Raw genomic sequence first — 20,243 nt, forward strand, 5'->3', positions numbered from 1 at the left:
CTTCAAAATCAAAGCTTGAAATAATTACAAATAAAACAGCTAAAAGTTGTGTATACAATTCTTCATGCAACACAATCGGCTTTTTACATATTTATGGTTGTGAATCCTCAATATATTTTGGCTTTCTTGCATTTGAAATGAATTTTTCAAAATTATAAGTAAATTTGTCCATTTTACAAATGATTCAAAATTTGTAGACCCACTAAAATAACCCCCCAAACACTGAAATTGCAAGAAATCAAACAACTCATCTCAAACAAGGTTTTTCGTCGTCTTTCATCTCAAACAACTTATCCATTACACAAGTACAAATGGAAGGAAAAATCCCTAAAGTTGCGTATAAGAGGTCGAGTTGATAACAAATGTTAGGGTTCTTTGACCAAAAAAGAAAAGGAGAAGAGAGAAAATCGCGCGCGAGAGAGAGAGAGAGAGAAAAGAGAGTTTACCTACCGTTGAGCTTCCCTTAGGGTTCATAGAGAAAAATCACGAACAGAGAAGAGGTCGACTTGTAAGCCGTTTGAACAAGATTTAGCGAGAGTGAGAAAGAATAGGGAGAGAGTGAGAGAAAGGGTCGAGAGGTGTTCGAGCTGTAGATGATGATAAAATAAAGAACAAAAGAAAACCTTGGCAAACAAGGGTCGAACCACAGAGACGACGTTAATCCAAAGTATTTTTTTGTTACTTCTAATTCAATTCAATTTTAACAAGTGATTTAAAAATAATTTACAAGAAATGATTTATCTAAAATAAACTACTAAAATAAAAACTTAAGAATATGAAAGAAAAGTGTAGATCAATTGGATCCACCTTCACAAGCTTTATCAGTGAATTCAGGTTCTCTATTTGTCTCAATCCACTAAACAAAGTTAATATTTGTGGATCAGAAAATGAAGCAGTTAAAATATAAATGAGATCAAAAGTATGCAATAATTTAAGCTGAGATTATTAGGTAAACGTTAACTATTCTCTGTAGAGTATGGTTCTTCTTGAACTTATCAAAGAAAGAGACCATCAAAACTTTAAAAATATTTAATATTCAACCTAATAATAAATACATACGCTATCACAATAAAATTATTAAGTCATTACAAAAATAGTAAAATACTGACAAATCTTGCTCAGGCTTCCTCAACTGATCTAATGGAGATTTAGCCAATAGTCATCACAAGAACAATAAAGCAAAAATAAAATAAAGAAAACATGGAAAGGAAAAGAGATGAGAGAATGAAATTATCTTTATTATTTTTTGACTTGAAACCGACAGAGCCTCCTTACAACTTTCATAAAACTAAGAAAGAAAAAAAATAAAAACTAAAACTAATTCTTTAAAAATCTAAATAGCTCAACTCTTGGTCTGGTCTTCTATTTATAGAGAGACCAGATTGGGGTTTCCTGTGGAAATTAGAGTTTCAGAGACATTCCGTGTTTACAAAAAATACTAAAAGTAGTTTATTATGAATAGTGTTCAGTCGTCAAGCTTCAGTACAAAATTCGAGACTTGACCTTCTTCATTGACTGCGTCGCCACCGTTGACTATGGCGTCATAGTAAAGTTTTAGTCAATTGACTTGACTTTTTATCCACAGTCTTATTTTGGATTTTAGATCATAGTGGTAACTTTTGATTTTCTCGATTCGCCTTGAAACTTCGTGAATAATTCATGTTACACGTAAATAACAGTAATTAATTTCGAATTATATAATTTAATTAAAATCAATGATAAATATAGACTAACCATGCATTATGTCTAATGAGGGGATTTAGTATGTATTTTATCCATAAAGTTTATGTAATAAAGGCTTTAGAAATGACTTTCTAGACTATGATCAAGGGAGGTAGTTGCAGCGAGAGAGTGAGAGAGGGTCGAGAGGGTTTCAAGCGAGAGAGAATACGATAAAATTCTCTGTCTATGTTTCTTTTGGGTATTAATTCAACTTAGGGAGGTAGCACTAAATATTTAAAAATTGAGGGACGGTGCTATAAATAACTGTTAATTTATAACTTAAACGTAGATCGCTGCAACTCTGAATCTAGGCCATCCGTTCGCGTCTTGTCCAACGGTTTCAATACGTTTGTTATTCTTTTTGGTAAATAGTATATATACTTTACTAATAGTAGAGTAAATGAGCTAATACATTGGTAGAGCAACTTGAAGGACTATATGTATATTAGTAAACAATGTAATAACAATCATTTTTCAAAATATGGGTTAGAAGTTTCAGATTGAGTTGATTTGTTTTTTTTTGAAGATGATCTTTATGATGAGAAGATCATCCTATAAAAATTCAGCCCAATTTGAAACTTCTAACCCCATCAAAAGTGATTGAGAATGTGGACCGTCGATTTTTTGCCAATAATTTGTAAATCACTTTTGATGGACTTAGAAGTTTCTGATTTGGCTGATTTTTTGTGAGGATGATCCTGTTACCATGGATTTTCAAAGCTGTCAAATTTTGGCATTCTCCCCAATTTGTTGAGAGAACACTAAACAATCTATTATAACTCAAATTTGGATACAATCCAAAGTCTAGGGATAAACTTTCATTGAGTTGGTTCTCTTCAAGTCGAACTCGAAATAAGCTTGTGCAATTTACCAAGGTTTTTGGAATCAGACCCATGAAGTAGTTGTTAAATGCACCTAAAATTTTTAATGATCCACTTTTACTCATTTGTTGTGGTAAGTAGCCTGATAATTTGTTATAAGACAAATCGAGATTAGAGAGAGATGAAAGATTTCTAATATCTTGAGGTAATGAACTAGATAATCGATTTTGAAAAAAGTGCGATTCCACTAAGTTCCTTAAAATACCAATGTTAAAAGGGATTGGTCTAGAAAGAGAATTTTGATAAAGGTATAAGATGGAAAGTTTGCTCAAATTACCAAAAGATGGAGGGATGGAATCAGATATTTGATTTTCTAAAAAGCGTAAATCGACTAAGTTCCTCAAAACACCAATGTTAGGAGGGATTGGTCCACAAAGAGAAATTGTAGTAATGTATAATGTGGTAAGCATGCTCAAATTACCAAAAGATAGTGGGATGGGACCAAATAATTGATTTTAAAAAATTCTCAAGTAGACTAAGTTCCTTAAAACACTAATGTTTGGAGGGATTGATCTAAAAAGAGAAATTTTAGAAAGGTCCAATTCCACTAAGTTGCTCAAAGTAGAAATGTCAAAAGGGATTCGTCTAAAGAGAGAATTTCGAGAAAGGTCAACAATGGTAAGTTTGCTTAAATTACCAAAAGATGGTGGGATGGAACAGATATTTGATTTTCATAAAGGCATAGATCGACTAAGTTCGTCGATGAACCAATGTTAAGAGGGAGTGGTCCAGAGAGAGCATTATTGTTAATGTATACTATGGTAAGCTTGCTCAAATTATCGAAAGATAGAGGGATGGGACCAGTTAATCGATTTTCAAAAAGGCGCAAATCGACTAAGTTCCTCAAAGCACCAATGTTTGGAAGGATTGGTATAGAAAGAAAATTTTAGAAAGGTACAGTTCCACTAAGTTCCTCAAAGCACTAATGTTTGGAGGGATTGGTCTAGAAAGAGAATTTTTAGAAAGGTAGACAATGGTAAGCTTGCTCAAATTACCAAAAGATGCAGGGATCAGACCAGATAATCGATTATCTTAAAGGCGTTAAGTTCTTCAAAACACCAATGTTTGGAGTGATTGGTCTAGAAAGAGAATTTTGAGAAACATCTACTTCTACTAAGTTTCTCAAAGTAGAAATGCTAGAACATATTCGTCCAGAGAAAGAATTTCAAGAAAGGTAGACAATGGTAAGCTTGCTCAAATTACAAAAAAGATGGAGGGATTGGACTAGAAAATTGATTATCATAAAGATCAAGGATAGTGAGTTTTGAAAGTGTACAAATGTGTATGAGGATGGTACCCATGAGTCCATTCTTACTTAGATTTAGATAGACAAGATTTGGAAAAGAAGAGAAATTTAAGTGGTCAAGCTTATCTTGTAAACCCATGTTCGAAAGGTTTATTTCAATTACGCTTCCAGACTTGTTACAAGCTATCCCGAGCCATTTGCATGGACTTGGCATAGTAGTACTATTATGACCTATTGTCCATGAACTTAAAAGAGCTTGACTTGTATCTACTATATCTAAGCTCTTGAAAAAGAGTTTAAATCCAACGATTAGAAAATTTCTTAATACAATGCTAAAATCAGTGGATGCACATCACCAATCAAACTGATCTTTTGTGTGTAAATTCACCAAGGGATGGACCACATATCCATAACATTAGTCGATCCCCAAAAATGTCACGTGGCATAAAATGGGGTGCCACCTGACCATGGTTAGGTTTGGAACACCCTTCTAGATCCCTACTCTAAAGTAATGAGTCCTTATCTGGAACGGTGCCCCATTCCTATAATAAATGTTAGGTGTCTATGTGACACATTTTTATTGGAGTTCAAACACATTGGGCTATGTGCACGGGACACTATTTTGGATCCTAATTCTTGATTAATTGGAGTGATATTCATAGATTACTGCATAATTGGTGGTGCGGGAAATTAGATAATATATAGAAAATAAAATAAAAGATAAGAAATTGAAAATAAAATCATAAATCATGTGTCAAGTCATGACCATCACATGGGATGATTTAGACATGCTAACTACAGATTCAAGACTAGTCAAGTCGACTCTAATAAGTTGCCTCTGTCATGAAGGCATATGAATCATCCATCAGATCGACTTGTTCGCTTTCTGAGACGACCTGGACAAGTCATCTTGGTAACAGTCACAAAAATTTTATATTTAAAAAAAAAAACAATTTGTAAAATTCTCCAAATAAAGGATTAACATAATAAATCAATGAATTAATCGATAATTTATCAATTATTCATTGAATAAATAGTAATTTTTACTTTTCAACTTCAAAATTTTATTTACCTCAACATTCATTAATTCTCAAGAAAAAGATAAGAGTTTTTTTTTTGTGTGAAGAAACCCAATTTTTTCTTAATTTTTTTTTATGAAACTTTCATGAACCTATGCGAACTAATCAAACTCAATACTCTGTCATAGAGTTGCTAAATCCAAACTTGATTATTATGATTCTGATAATTAATGTGAATCATCAATCACATTGACTTGTTCAATATTTTGGAAATCTCTTCCTGAGTTTTCAATCAAATTGTCTCCAATGTTTTTCAAGATAAAATAATCAAATTTTGATGATTTAAATGTTTATGATTTTGTATAAAAATAAGAGCATCTACTTACCTATCTAATGGTAAAAAAATAATGATTATGATTTAAATTGACACAACAATTTATTAAAAGCTTAGATCAGGTTAAACGATTTACACAGTTCATGATGAGATGAGTTTTGGATCAATCGATTATAACCACAGCCTCGTATGGCTAACTTAAACCAAGGGGCATTTGGTTATATATGATTCTAGAGTCCAATTCTTGCCCACTTTACTTTTGAAAAAAAATAACAGTGACCCTATGTTTTGGTTAATATTATAGATACCCTTGGGTTTTCAAACTACTGGCACGTCCTTTGACCTAGGTGGTGTATGAGAGACTAACAGAAAATGACCAAAAAGTATTTCTAGAAAATCTGTCATTTTCAACTTATTAAACATTGGGGAGGAACATCTGTAACCCATTATCCCTGAAGCTCTTTATAGCTCTTGTTCTACAGTCCATTAAACATCACATTTAAAAAACAACAACTTAATCCTCTTGGACTCATGGTCTAAATTAGATTTAAAAAATAAATATCAACATTATCCCCCTTTTTTTTAAAATTAATTTTTCCATGAAATCTAGAAGGCTGTGGTGTTGGATTGCCAATTTGATAATCCATGTGAGCCCAACGACCCTTATTAAGATTTGGAATCTACAATTAAAGTTGTGATCATCATGTTGAGCACTTCTGACTCACAATTTCTCATTAGCCGTGTTGTTGGGTGGAGGGTCCACATGGGCATGATTTATACAAGTTAGTTATCCAAGTCTAGAAGGCAAGATGATCAATACTGATCGTCCAACTGAGCGCAGTAATAGAGAGAAGAAAAGATACTATTTTTTTTTCTATTAATATAAAATGAAACAGTTACATTAAAATATACAAGCAAGAGGTTGAGTAGAAAATCTCAACCTCCTAATAAACATAACAAAATCCAAAAATCTAGGACTTAATTAACCAATTGAATTTGGAGATTTTATTCTAGATTATTCGGTTGTTTTATTGAATAGAAAAACATCCTAACTAATTCCCAATATTTCGACACCCCCTCAAGTTGGAACAAGGATGTTAGTCATGCCCAACTTGTCTATGAGAGATTCGAACTTAGGTCAAGGCAAACTTTTGTTTAAGACGTCAGTTGTTTGTTGTGTTGTAGGAAGAAACGGTGTGCAAATTACGCCATTGTCCAATTTCTCCTTGATAAAGTGTTGATCAATTTCAACATGATTTGTGCGATCATGTTGAATTGGGTTGTGTGCTATACTAATTGATGCCTTGTTGTCACAAAATAGTTTTATAGGTGAGGCCACATTCAATCTTAATTCCTCTAGAACCCGTTGCAGCCAAAGTATTTCACAAACTTCATGTGCCATAGCTCGATATTTTGCCTCTGTATTATTTTGAGCCACAACATTATGTTTTTTGCTCCTCCAAGTAACAAATTCCCTCAAAGAAACATGTAATAGCCTGAGGTAGATCTTCTGTCTGTCATTGAACCAATTCAGTCTGCATCTATATACACCTCTTTACTTCTTTTTCCATCCTTTTTGAACAAGAGACATTTTCCTGGAGTACCTTTAAGGTACCTCAAAATGTGGTAGACTGCTTCCAAATATTCCTTGCAAGGTGAGTGCATGAATTGACTTACTACACTCACTACGAAGCCTATACTTGGTCTTGTGTGGGAAAGATAGATCAATTTCACAACAAGATGTTGATATCTTCATACATCCATTGGAGCACCTCTTATTTTCTCTACCAACTTCTGATTTGGATTCATAGGAGTGTCTTGGCTTACATCCAGTCATCCCAATTTCTTGGAATAAATCCATGACTCATTTTCTTTGGGATATTATTATTTCAATCTTTGATCTAGCAACTTCCATCCCTAAGAAATATCTTAGTTGTCCCAAACCTTTAATTTCAAATTCAGCTACAAGACCTTACTTCAATCGAACCATCTTTGTCTCATCATCTCCTGTCAAAATGATTTCATCCACATAGACAATTAGAATTGCTATCTTACCATCACAGGAATGCTTAATGAACATTGTATGATCGGATTGTCCCTGGCTGTATCCTTGGTTCTTCACAGACTTTGTAAACCTCTTAAACCAAGCTCTTGGGGACTATTTTAGCCATATAAAGACTTCTTCAATCTACATACCTTGGTTCCAAATTTATCTTCAAAACCTGGTGGAGCCTTCATATATACTTATTCCTCTAAATTTCCATTGAGAAAGGCATTTTTTACATCTAATTGATGTAAAAGACACTCCAAGTTCGCAGCAACAGATAAGAGAACTCGTGATGTATGCAATTTTGCTACTAGTGCAAAGGTCTCTTGATAATCGATCCCATATGTTTGAGTGAAGCCTTTTGCGACTAGTCGTGCCTTTTAGTGTTCTAAGGACTCACCTGAGTTGAATTTCACCGTGAATACCCATTTACATCCAATCGGTATTTTTCTTCTTGGTAAGTTAGCCTTCTCCTATGTACCATTCTTCTTTAGTGCCTCCATTTCTTTAAAGACTGTTTTCCTCCATTCAGGAACACCTAAAGCTTCCTATATATTCTTAGGAACATCCACACTTGACACTTGTGAGGTGAATGAAAGAAATGAAAAAGAAAGATTTTCATACGACACATACTTTGACATAGGATACAATGGACACTGGTACATGATCTTTCTTTTTTTCTAAGGGAAATTGGTACATTGAGATCATTAGAATTAGGAGTAGATGAGTTTGGCTCGGATTGATTACCTTGACTTGACGGGACTATATTTTCTGGATCTGTACTTTGGTCAGATGATTGACTTTGCAAATGAACAATTTTTTCTCCACCTTGTTTCTGTTTGTGCCGTAAATAGACTAGCTCAAATCAAGGTCTCAAATCTAGTTTTGTTCTAGTGTTAAAATCACTTGTTGTTGGCATTAAAGAAGATGGAACCAGCTCAAGAGTTGAAGTTTCTAGTTCCATGAGATTAGCAGCAAAATTGTTCCCTTTCTCATTAGAACTTATGACAAATGTATTATTTCTAGTATTTCCAGGTTCAAGATAAAAAATATCGAGTTTTTACAAGAATCCCCCCCCCCCTGAAGAGGAGTGGTATCAAAAAAAATTTGTGACTCAATGTATGTGACATCCATGCTAACAAATTTTTTTTTATTGAGGATCAAAACACCTGTACCCTTTTTGTGTTGGTGAATAACCAACAAAAAGACATTTTAAAGCTTTCAGATCTAACTTATCTTTTTTATGATCATGAATATGCACAAAAGCAACATAGCCAAATATTTTAAGTGGAATGTCAGAAATAAGTCTTAATGTAGGAAAGAGATTTTGAAATTTTTGCAATGGTGTTTGAAACTTTAACAGTCTTGAAGGCATTCAATTGATTAGGTATGTAGTAGTGAGTATAACTTCTCCCCATTCGAGGAGATGTTTATTTTTTCGTTCAACTAGCCCATTTTGTTGAGGTGTGTCTATGCATGAACTTTGATGTATGATACCTTTAGTTTGAAAAAAAATGCCCCAACACTTTGTTAAAGTATTATTTTCTATTGTCACTTCTAAAGACCTGAATTCATTCTTAAAACTGTGTTTCTAGCATAACATAAATTTTTAAAAAAATCTATTCAACATCAGATTTTTCCTTAATCAAATAGACCCAACAGATTCTTGTGTGATCATCAATGACTGTAAAAACCCATTTTTTTTCCGAAATTGTGAATATGCAAGAAGGACCCCAGACATCACTATGAATTAGTGTAAATGGCTTTGACAGTTTATATAGTTGAATAGGAAAAGATGCATACTTATACTTAGCAATTTGATAGACATCACAATGAAAAGAAGATAGGTCTTTATAATGAAATAAACTTGGAAATAATTGTCTTAAATACTGGAAATTTGGATGCCCTAATCTAAAATTCCATAACATGATTTTATTATCACTAGAAATAGAAAGAGGTTCAAAACTAGTCAACTGAGCTTGTCTATGCACTGCATTTCCATCTTCAAAGGTAAATGCTAAAAAGTTGGAAGGTATTTTTATGAAAATAAGATAAAAGAGGAAATAAAGTTAAAATTATTCATCAAGATTCGTGAAGAAATTAAATCCCAACCCCTACTTATGAGGGATATATGTTGGGAAGAAAACCGTTATGTTTTATTATATCGATTTTTTACCTTTCAACTTTAAAATTTTATTTTCTTCAACATTTAATTCTCAAGAAAAATATAAGCTTTTCAATAAGTTTGAAGGTGGATTTGGATAAGAAATCCAAAATATCATTTGTATCAACTGAAAATGTTCCCAAATTTTTAATGAAACTTTTCAGAACAATTGACCTTCCATCAAATAGGTCTTGTGGAGATGTTTTTTGGACTTCCACTCCTTGGTCTGAGTTTTTTATTTATTTATATCAAATTGTCTTCAATGTTTTCCAAGATAAAATGATCAAATTTTGATGAGTTAAATGTTTATGATATTGTAACAAAATAAGATTTTGAAGATGAGCAGGTACTAATCCATCTAATATGAGAAAATAATGACTATTTTATAAATTTGATACATAAATTAATACAAAAATTTAAAGCACAACTTCCTGTGCACAACACACTCATTATGTGATAAAATAAGTAGAACTAAAGGGTAAAAATGTTATATATTTAGTGCTTAACTGAGAGATTATTGATTAATTTGTCAACTCACTAATTTAATTTGTTAATCCTTTATTTGGAATATTTCATAAACTTCAGAAGAAAAAAAAAATTGTGACTATGACCACAATTACTTGCTCAAGTCGTCTCATATAAAGAAAAAGTTGATGTGATGGAAGGTCACCATGATTTTAAAACTAGTGGAGTCGACACGAGTAAGTCATGTCCCATAAAGGCAAGACAATCAATTTGAACATCCATCACATCAACTTTTCTTTATCTGAGACGACTAGAGCAAGTCATTGTGGTCATAGTCACAATATTTTTTTATTTTTTTCTTCTCCTAAAGTTCATAAAATTCTTCAAATAAAGGATTAATTGATTAAATGAGTCAATTGATGAATTAATCAATAATTTATCAATTAATTACTAAATATATAACATTTTTGCCTTTTATCTTCAAAATTCTATTTACTTTAACTAGTTTAAAGATGATGGATATGGAGAAGAAACTTGGCCCCAAAACATTATTTGCATAATCCCCAAAATTAATACATGAAGAACGTTGTAGGGCATTGAAGACTTCTATTTTGAATTTCATGATGTTGAGAGGGTATGGAGAGTGGGATAGGTGGTGCATTGGAGTTGCTCTTACATGTGGTATCAAAGACAGGTTACCAAACCTATATAGCTTGGGTTAACCTTTTTACAATGATAATGGTTTATTCTTTATGAAAATAATTGTAAGATTGATGTAGATTATTCGATTTAATTGATGACGTTTTTAGTTGATTTAAATCGAGTTTTGAGTTTCAAATTAAGCTCTTGATTTGCATAAAATCGAGCCCACTAACTTCAATTTAAGATTATGATCAAATCTATCTTACACCCTAAGATAGATTTGATATCAATCAATTTCAATTTTGTGAATAGTGTAATCAAATAGATCTCCAAATTAAATCAATTTTCAATTTAGGATTCTAGTCCAACTCGATTTTGGGTTTCATTACCAACGTAGTTTCAATTTTTTATTTTGGATTTATTATCAAAAGGGTTATCATTTTCCATTTCTGTTTCTAGATTCAATTTTTTATTTTGGGTTTCATTGCCAAATCAATTTCACTTTTCGATTTTGGGTTTTATTTATTACCAATTGATTTTAAGTTTTGGATTTCTATTTATTACATGGGAGAGCTCCATGTATGTACTTGAAGATTCTCACCTTTTGAAGGTAAGATAAAAAATTTTCTCCACTTTAGAAATTTTTACCAAAGACCAAAATGCCTTTTTGATTTGACCACAATTTTTGAGGAGGGCATTTTTGGAATTTATCAAAAAAGTTGACCTTCCAATTAGGTTAAAACATTAAATATTAGAGGTTTATGAGAGACCAACATGTGTCATCTTTAAGAGAATGGGCTTGATATGGACTTGGATTTGGATATTTGGACTAGGTTTGAAAATGGACTTAGTATTTGGTTAGGAGATGGATAATAGATTGGTTCATGGGTTAGGGGATTAGGTATGTAATTGGTTGGGCTTGTATGGATGGGCTAGGGACAAGGTTTGAGTATGTAAAATGATATGAAATGATGTATGGATGCATATATGCATGAAGAAATGTACCAAGGGACAATTTTTATGCAACATGGGCCCGTTGAAGGTTTTTGGATTTTTTAATTGAAATAAACTTGAGATTTTTAAAAATTCATAATGGGTTCGTGCAAATTGGGGTGTCTACAATTTATATTGCAAACAGAAAGTACCACATATGATTAGGAGGAAACAATATTATAACCATTCATATAAATATCCTTCTAGGACCCACAATATTAGCCATTCTCCTCACATTATTAATAACATCATATTCCTTAAATAACAACAAAAATAATGGCATTTAATGAACAAAGTTTTTGCCCATTCAACTCTATTCGGTGATCCTTTCAATTACAAGAAGAAACTATGAAAAACTTAGTTCATAGAAAGTAGATTTTGCGACACCAAATGCATGGTTGGCCGAGATTGTAGATTAGCATTTATACAAGCAAGAGCCAACATCAGTAAAGGAGCAATTTTGTCTTCAAATTGTTGATCGATAGGAGGTGAAAGGCGCAATTCTAACACATCCTTTAGCATTATTGTTGGATCACTTGAAGACCATAAAGACGATATAAGTTCTCAGGGATACCTCCCCATGATCACTTCTATGGCCAATACACCAAAGCTATAAACATTACATTTTTCAATCACGACCATTGTATTTACAAGCTCTGCACACAAAAACTAAATGTATTTAAATGAAATAAATAAGGGTGTTTGTTTTAAACTTTTAAAATTTTACAAAATCAGATATAAACCCTTTTTATAAAAATAAGAAAAAAGAAGTTAATTTGTTGGTCTGAAAAAGTGGTGAATTCTTGACTTTTGAGAAAATCAAGGGTTTTTGGAAAGAGGTTGAAGTCAATGGTTATGTGTCATTAATTTTAAAAACCAGGGATGTGTATTTAATTTACAATTAAAACATGGATCTAAAGTTACCACTTGTTTTCAAAATATTTAGAAGATTGGGGTCCCCTATATGGTAATGAATCTCTTTTACAAAAAAAAAAAAAAAAAGGTATTAGGTGTACTTGATTTGTTTAAAATTACCTTCCATAACTTTTGTACGTATACATATGGCATCCGAGAGATGTAAAAATAGCTGTCATTTGTAAATGTCTCTCAATCACAGCCTATATATATAAGATTGGGATTGGGGGACAACTATTTGTTATAACTTTTCTTACATTTCTCATATGTTGTCTATTTTATAAGATCCAACAGCATCCGGTGGTATTGTAAAACACATTGTAACAAATAGTTGTCCCTCAATCATATATATATGGGAGAAGGATGGACCGAGGTCTATATGGTCCCTTGGCCCACATTAGTACAAATGACACCTCATCCCTCTTAATTTGTGATCTAGATTAGGTTTGAAAAAGAAAATCCTAAAAAATAATTGGGCATGATGTTGAGTTTGAAAATGGACAACCGCTGAACTTCCAGATTTAAAATTTAAATCCAATAGTAAAAAAAAAATCTCTTTTTTCAATTTTTTTCTTTTGGAAGTTCATAAAATTTCATGTTCTACATACATGTGGCACTTGATGGTGGTTTTGGGCATCACATTGGCTTGTGGCCTATAGTGATTGATGGTTCTTCGGTCCATATAACCCCATATATATATATATATATATATATCCAGAAGATCAGTCTAAACCTTTGGATTTTTCATTTGAAGGGTTGGGATCATGTGTTTTTTTCATCAGTCATTCTTAGGAGTCAACGGATACTGACCCTATATATGCACACATGGGACAACAATTGTGACAATGGTTTTTTGTAAGGGATTAGAAGTTTCATAATGGGCTGATTTTTGGTGAGGAAGATCTCTATGGTGAGGAAATCATCCCCACCAAAAATCAGCTCATTACGAAACTTCTAACCCCATTTTACAAGTTGAAGAATCGTGGACTGTCAATTTTTTTGTAAATCTCTTTTGATGGAATTAGAAGTTTCTAAATAGGCTGATTTTTGGTGAGGATGATCTCTGTGGTGAAAAGATCATCCTTGTCGATAATCAACCCACTCCAAAATTTCTAACACATATAAGACAAAATTCATTGTCACAATTGTTGTCCCTAGAAGCGTCACAAAGAGGAAGGTTGAACTCAAAACCTCTCCAAGCCACTGCATGTGTGTATATATATTAAACGTATAACATGTTAATCTTGGCTTCTTGTGTGCATTTTTTACTAAAATACCTTTCTAACTTTTGTAAAGCAAAGAATTGGGCCGATCCAACCAAACTATATTTATGATAAATATAGACTACCTTTTTCCATATATTCGTAAATAAAAAAACGTGTGTTGTTTGTAAGAGCAAAACCAGTAAAGTATCACAATGTTTCGATATCGAATTTCTATTAAAACTCATATTTCATTCGTAATACTTTTCATATCATCTAACTCCTCATCTTCCTGCATACAAAGCTTCTTTATAGCTAAAACATGACTTGATAACTCTGCCTTGTAAACTTGTCCATGACCTCCTACCCCGATTCAATATTTGTAATCGAAATCTTTTGTGGCTGTAGATGCGTAATTCTCGATTACAAGTGTCATATCTACTAAGGTTTGGAGTCGCCACCATTCATATTGTAAGTGGGTGTGAATGATCACCCGAAATGTACATTTTTTTCTATAGAATGTCATTTTTTTACGTTAAGTGACTCTTGATGGATAATATACCAATCTAACCTTAATATTGGGGTAAGTGACTCGATTGGAGAAAAGGAAAGGTGTTAGGCACCCTTTTCTCCCCTTCAAGTGGCGGTAACCTCAACACAACTCGATCATTTTTTATTAAAATGTAAAAAAAGAAAAATACCACGTGTCGGTGACTTGTACCCTACATAGAGATTCATTTTCGGCTTTAACTTGTAAGGATTATTTTATTGAAGGAGATGATCCTAGAGGGCATTAGCCTTGGATACAATCGATGTTTGAAAAGTATTGGCTAAGGTCTCAGATCCATTCTCATGGGTTGAGAAGGACCCGAATTCCAATTGCCTCAAAACAGTTTAAGGATTAAAATCGATTTTATTTTGAAAGTTATTACAACCCTTATACTTTCGACCAGACTGAAGTTCGATCTACTAGAGATAAGAGAAGGGGAACATTACATCCTAATTCCTTCTAAAAATAAAATAAAGAGACGAGGGTTATAATAGAAGAGGGATATGGAGAGGGTAAAGAGAGAAAGAAAGAGAGGGGAGAGGAAGTGTATTCCTTTGACTCACCTTGAAGCTTTAGTCTTTTTTTTTCTTTTTTCTTCTATGTCTTCTTGATCCTTAGTAATTTAAGAGAATGCTATTTTTTTAGTGCAATTGAAAGAGTAGAGAAGAAATGATGAGATAATTGAGTTAAATGTAGTATTTTTTTTATGAGAGACTTGGTAGGGAGAATTGGTCACCATTTTTGGAAGGGAATGAGGGGTATTTATAAGTGTTAGGAGGATATTTTAGGGGTATAATGTGGTAAATTATTGGGAAAGTAGATAATGACATAGGTTTTAAAGATGAGGGATATAAAATTTATGGTTGGAATGAGGATAATTATGTAATGAGGATAAATGGTTAGTGTTTGGATCTTACCAATCCATTTGGGTGGAGTGTTTGGTGATGTGAGATGAGTGATGTATGATGGAGAGAATAGAAGTGTAAGGTGTTAGCTGTTAGCTGTTTAGTGTTTGATTGAGTGTTAGATTGATTGAAGAGAAAATGTGTTTAGATTTAAGATAATAGGTTGTGTAAAGGATTAAGTGTTTGGATTTTTAGGAAGATTAACGAGATGATTACATGTGTTAAAGGATAAGGAGATGGGGTGATTAGATGAATTGATTGGTAAGAGTAGGTGTTTGATTGGAGAGAGGGAGTGTTAGTTAGATTTGTGATAATGGTATTGTAAGAAATGATGAAGGGAGGTGTGGGTGGTAATGTCAGTTGGTGGAGTGATTAGAAAAAAGTGATGGGTAAGGGATATGGGTTGTGAAGTGGATAGTTGATTGTGTTAGAGAAGGTAAAGTGAGTAGGTTCGAAAGGGGTATGGGTTAAGATGATTTTTGGAGAGAGATGATGTGGGTAGATGAATGTTAGAGAAAAGTTATGGAGGTAAGTGGTTAGATGAGGGAGGTAATAGGGGGTGATGACATGTGTCATATTTGGTGATAAAACTGGTGATTGGTTGATGTGGATAGTGATTTTTGGATTAGGGTTATGGGTTAGATATGAATTGGATATGGATAGGATTTGTGGGTTTTTTAGTGTATTGGACTTGGGTTGTGAAAGGTTTTGGGATTGAGTAAAGTTGTTCTAGGAATGGGTTTTTGAGAGTGGGTAGGTTTTAGGGTTTAAATGATATGGGATTGAATTTAGGTTAGGGGGTTAAGGTGAGAACTGCATTTTGTGAGTGATGAGGGTTTGTGGGCTTTAGACGAGCTTAGGGTCTTTTCGGATTCAGAGGTGGACCAGTGGAGGGTAGTAGGTGTCCCAAGTCTCTTTTTTACATTATTTTTTTTAATCTTTTTAGGGATTTTTGGAATTATTAGATTGATCAAAATGCCACATGTTGGCAAATTGGGCTTTTTAGGCCCGTTGGCAATTTTTATTGAAATCCGGTATTTTTGGTTTCAAAAGTGGAGCGGTGAAGGTGGGAGTACACCAAATCTTTTTGGGTGCGCCCACTAGACCATCAAGGGGTCTTGGGGACCTCGGTTCGATCAAAATGTCGTTTTTTTAATGATTTGGGTCTTTGAGGCCAGTTAGCAAATTTTGTTAAAAAATCGATATTTTTTTGGCCCTTTCAAGTAGGGGCCATTCAAATTGGGGTGTCTACAGTGGCTTTTGTAGACATCTCATTTTTTGCCTAGACCGAACCCGAGGGCATCCAAAAGCTTTCCAAGAAAGGATTCGACTCGAATCAATTTTCAAATGATAACAAGGGCCCCAAGTTGAGCCAACAAACTAACCAAATTTGTGATTTTGGCTTGGTATGGAGCTAACCAATAGCTAAGCTTATTTTTTAACTTGGCTATAGATTACCAATGGATAGAAGATAAATTTACACAGTATGGAGGTAACCTACAGCCATGCTTAATTTTTAACCTGTCCATAGGTCACCAATGGCAAAAAGGAATTTTGAACAGTATGGAAGTGACCAACTGCCAAAAGGAAATTTTGTACTGGCCATTGGTCACCTAAGGCCAATTCTGTTAAATAGTTAGGAGGCCCATGTGCATTCGAATTTGTTAAGGGTTAATTACCCTATAAGTCTCATGTTAATTGCTTATTCCTCAAGAAAACCTTGCTATTTTACCTTTTTATCCCTGTTTTATTTACCTAAATAATGTTTTTGTCTTTCTTTGTAATAATTCAACAAGTCCTCTAATAAGGGCCCTTGGTCAAGTTGGTCCCCACTTGAAGCCAATTACCCTACTAACATTAGTTTGTTGAGACACATTATAGACAAATCCCCCTTCCACCCCCTTATTCATTTCTCACAATTCAAAGAACTCATGTAGCATTCAATGTAAAATAATCAAATTCAAATCTTTTGACTAATTTGTCCACTAAAAAAAAACTCTCTAGAACTTATGTCTAATGACCAATCTATCCCTAATTTGTTAGAGATTCTTTTAAGGAAAATTTTAAAGAAGCCAAAATCCTACCATCTAATTACATGTCATTTGGGTTGTTTCCTTTTCAATTAACTCAAGGTCAAGGTCTCAAGATCTTTTTAACCTTCATTAAGAATTCTCTAGAACTTTTAGGATGATTACCATCATACCCATTGATGATAAAGATTAATAAGACTCAATAAAAAAGTAATGACTATCAAGGCCAATGTTAAAAGTTGGAAATGGCTCCTTGCATGGAGGTTTTGTTGCAAATATTAAGAACTCCAAGATTTTGGACAAATTTATTCCCAAGGGTCTCCTAAACTCATATAAATAGGACTATTCAAGGCAAAGAAAAGGAGAAAAATGTGATAAAAAATTCTGCCTAAATTCTCTCAAACTTCTCTAAGCCTCCTTATTCTCTCCAAACCTCTTAGAAATTCAAACCAATGAGAAAGAAGAAGGAGAAAAGGAGAAGAAGAAGAAGAAAATCAAGGTGGGTTTAAACTCTTTTCTCCCTTTCTAAACTACACCCTTCTATCTAAACCCCCCCCCCCCCCCTCGCTCCCTCTTTACATTCTAACAAGTTTATTTCATATTTGCCTCATTTACAATAATGTAGATCTTAGATTTGTTTTGTGGGGCTAGGAGGTAGAGAGTAAGACTTCCTAGAGGCAATCTCTTCCTATAAGCCCTCAATAAACTCTTCGAGAACACTAGTTTAGGTTTTTCCTTTCTTGCTTTATGTTTATGCAATTTAAATTTATAGAATCTCCCTTTCCATTTTACTTCATGTAAAACTCAATACTCAGATGTTGGAAACTTCTTTCTTAACATGTGGATTTGAATTTCTTTGGCGCAAAGTAAACAAAGCTCCTGATTACTTAGCAAAGCTTGGGGCTTTTGGGGATGATTTTTTTTTTTTTTTTTGTAATTAAGGATACTTCTAGTATACCTCAAGATCTAATGAGGATATTGATTGAAGATTTATGTTGTAACTATTATCGTTGAGATATTGTTCTAAAGGAGGGGCCCCTTCAACCCCAGCTTATCAATCCAAAAATAAAAATATGATGCATAATATATAAATAGAGGGAGTCGTTCGGAGGCCCTAATGTTAATCAAGGATTGTACCAAGTTTTAAAGACCATTAGATATCACGTGATCTGACAGGTGAGATCAAGAGAAAACAACTGGAAACCATTTTGCGGATACAAAGTTTTGAAATTAAAGTAACCCTCTCTCACAATTTGTTTTAACAACAACCCCTCTCCCCTTAACTCATTCATATCCCCCCTCTCTCTCTCTCTCTCTCTCTCTCTCTCTCTCATTCATATATGTTAGTGGAATTATTTTTATCTACATAGTAGAATTATTGTAAATCATCTAATTAACTCTTATTGGTGATATCTTTCTAACACAATGGTTAATTTTGGTTCTCAGACCACCTCTTTCTTACTCGAATTTGACATGGTCAACTAGAGAAAGTACACACAATTTTTATTTTTTAAAAAGAATGTCATGGTCAGTATATTTTAATCCTTTCTGTGCCGGTTGCAATTTGCAAGGGTCAGATGTTTTGGATATTTAGTCTTAACAGGTAACTCAGTAAGGCCATGTAAATCACATGATGTTTTGTATATTGTTAATTTCATAGGTAACCTGGCATATAAATCTGACTCTTTCTAATGGCTTACTATGGTGTTGGTTTGCAGTTTCAAAGAATGCCTGGGAATAAGTACAATGGGAATCCTTCCATCCCTGGGACAAGATTGGAAAGGCTTTTGGAAGAGAGAGTAAAGGAATCTAACAAGATGCTTGAGATTTAACTACTCGTGTTTTAAAAAGAAATGGATGGATAGATAGAAATGTGCTGGTGATTTGTGAAACATGGTCACTTGTGGTTTTAAAATTAAAGACATTGTATGATGCTGCATGTATATTTGAATTTTTTTTTTCTCTTGATAGGAACAATTACAATGCCGTATTCTAGATTTAAAATTCAGGACAGTACAGACTCAACAACTTATAGACCCGACTTTAACAATTACAATGCCGAATATTTACTGTTTTGACGCAGTGTGAGTCACTGGTTTTGGTTGGTTTGATATAGGCTCACCAGATTGTCTCTTACACCAAATTGTGAACCGGTACAAAGTAAACCAGTTCTTGGGAGGTACACTTTGGACCCATGGAGTGCAACATTAGTGTGAACCAAGTTGTGAATGACCAATGTATTTTATTGAGAAATTCTACTTACTTCGACCCACAATAACAAAAAAAATAAGGAAATTCTATTACTTGTACCAATTAAAAAAATGACTCAGTAGCTTGATAATGGGGAATTGTGATGGTTCTCTTTTTTATCATTAAGCATTTAGGTGACTGTATGTTCTGGATTTATAGAAAAATTTAATTCTAGGTAACTTGCTCAAAAGGGACATATGTTCGAAGGAAAATGCTGGAATGACACAAACGGAGACATAAAGGTGACAAAAATAATGTGGTGGCATGCACATAAACGTAGATGCTTTTTACACGTATCTCATGGAAAAGCATCTACGGTTATGTGCGCACCACCACAAGCTGTTTTTGTCACCTTTGTGTCACCCCAACACAACTCATGTTTGAATACAGATGAGAGACACGTCTACGCACGATTTAAGTTTTACAACAAATCATCACACACGATTTAGCCTACATGGCGACAGAGTCGTTCAAGCACAATACATTGACCCATCAGATAAATTGTAGATAAAAAGGTGAATCTAGAAGGGATTGTTGAAGTTCGGAAGGAAATATAGGCAACCTTATTATTGGATATTGCCTCTTTTGAACGAGAACATGTCCTAAAATAATGGTGGTATTAAAAGAAGGAAGGTGGTAGCAATTTGATCACCAAGAAAGCTTTTGGAAACCCCAAGATTATTTCGAAAAGTTGGGTAAATTTTGTCAATGTTGACCCATAATAAAGTTGATAAAAATTGGATTTGAAGAGAGTTTTCTCAACTTTAAAAATAAAGTCGTGCTGGGGTGACACAAACGGAGACACAGGGGTGACAAAATGATTTGGTGTCGTGCACATTATTGTAGATGCTTTTCCGCGAGATACGAGTAAAAAGCAT

General features: G+C 33.5%; 1 protein-coding gene across 5 annotated transcripts in view; it reads right to left on the reverse strand.

The window, feature by feature from the left end:
* The window catches only part of LOC147393971 (agamous-like MADS-box protein AP3), a 66,239-nt gene that overhangs the window by 31,061 nt on the left and 14,935 nt on the right, over nt 1-20,243 (reverse strand). The window lies entirely within an intron of this gene.

The sequence above is a fragment of the Akebia trifoliata genome, chromosome 9 (genome assembly GCF_017979445.1).
Source record: "Akebia trifoliata isolate Shusen 1 chromosome 9, ASM1797944v1, whole genome shotgun sequence".
NCBI lineage: Eukaryota > Viridiplantae > Streptophyta > Magnoliopsida > Ranunculales > Lardizabalaceae > Akebia > Akebia trifoliata.